This window comes from Rattus norvegicus, chromosome 7, assembly GCF_036323735.1.
Source record: "Rattus norvegicus strain BN/NHsdMcwi chromosome 7, GRCr8, whole genome shotgun sequence".
NCBI lineage: Eukaryota > Metazoa > Chordata > Mammalia > Rodentia > Muridae > Rattus > Rattus norvegicus.
In genome coordinates this window covers 5,540,834-5,542,510 of record NC_086025.1, presented here as the reverse complement: position 1 = coordinate 5,542,510, position 1,677 = coordinate 5,540,834, and the positions used below count along the sequence as shown (strand labels likewise).

The 1,677-nt window shown below is 39.7% G+C and overlaps 1 pseudogene; it reads left to right on the top strand.

Moving 5' to 3' along the window:
* The first annotated feature begins 299 nt into the window (after positions 1-299).
* Positions 300-809, top strand: Ube2g1-ps2 (ubiquitin-conjugating enzyme E2G 1, pseudogene 2; annotated as a pseudogene).
* The last annotated feature ends 868 nt before the right edge of the window (positions 810-1,677 follow it).

Here is a 1,677-nt window from a genome sequence, read left to right as displayed (position 1 = left end):
GGGAGCGGCCCTGCGCACAGTGAGGAATTGGTGGGGGAGTGGGGGGGGAGGCACCGGTGGGGCAGACAGGCAGGCTGAGGAGGGAACCAATCAAGCAAGCGAAGTCCCAGTGCATGCCCTGGTACCCTCCCTTTCCAGGCATGAGGAGCTGAGAGGAATGCCAAGGTGCTTCCTGGGTCTCCCAAGACTTCTGCACTCCAGTTGCAGGGCCTGGGTTCCTCAACACACCTAGCTCCAGCCACTGTCAGAACTCGTCAGAGCTGAAGTCCCAGGGACAGCCTGGGCTATTCGTGGGGAGGATGACAGAGCTGCAGTCAGTGTTGCTACTGCGAAGACAGCTGGCAGAACTCAACAAAAATACTGTGGAAGGCATTTCAGCAGGTTTAATAGATGACAATGTTCTCTATCGTTGGCAAGTCCTTATTATTTGTCCTCCAGATACACTTTGTGTAGGTGGTATTTTTAAGGCTCATCTCATTTCCCAAAAGATTATCCCCTCTGGTTTCTTAAATGAAATTCATTACAGAGATTTGGCACCCAGATGTTGATAAAATTGGTAATGTTTGCATTTCTATTCTTCATGAGTTTGAGGAGGATAAGTATGGTTATGAGAAGCCAGAGGAATGCTGGCTGCCTGTCTATACTGTGGAAACCATGATGATTATTGTCAGTTCTATGCTGGCAGATCCTAATGGAGACTCACCTGCAAATGTAGATGCTGTGACGGAATGGAGGGAAGACAGAAATGCAGAATTTCAAAGGCGAGTTGCCACCGTGTAAGGAAAAGCCAAGAAACTGCTTTTGAGTGATGTTTATTCAATAGTTAGTAACTTCACTTATTTCAGGGTCTCCAGTTGAGAACTCTACCCACCTATCCATGGAATTCTGTTTTAACAAGTTGGCAAACTCTGGCTGGAACTGGGCAACAATAAAACATGCCAGTCATTAATGCTGACAAGAGCCTAATAAGTGCCAACTTACAGATGATTACGTATTTTGAATTCTAATGAACTATTTTAATCTTCAGGAAGAATTGTATAAAGACCTGTACATAACACAACATGATCAGATTACATATATATATATATATATATATATATATATATATATATGCTGTTCATGTACATCCACAAACACATCCTGTACCAAGTAATGATGTCTTGTAGTAGAGTAAGAATTGTGCAAATTCTTAAAGACTTTAGCAGTTTTCTTTTTCCATTCATCGCTTTTTATCTGTTCAAAAAGATTCTTTAAAGCATGTCAGGTGAAAACAAATAAGGATTAAAAGTTTCCATATAATTTCCTTTAAACCATGGAGTCTTTCATTACACTCTATCCATTTACTAATCTTTTTTTATTTTCTTTGTTTTGGCACACTTCTCCTTCCTTTTATCTCTTCTATCTGCCAGAAAGTTCTCAAATCTTTTAGTTAAAATACTGAAATACTAGTAAATTACTTGATTTTCACAATTACTTCAGAGGTGGGGTTGTCACTACATGCTTTGTCTTTTTTTTACTCTGATTCACCCATCTCTTGGATTGGATGTAGCAATAACATTTTCTGGCTGTTGGGAGCTCTTAATCCTTCTCATTATCTCATGAGAACTTTAAAAGAAAAAAAATATAAAGTCTGCTAAGTTAATCTAAGAGAAATTTATTCCAAACAATACAAAAATC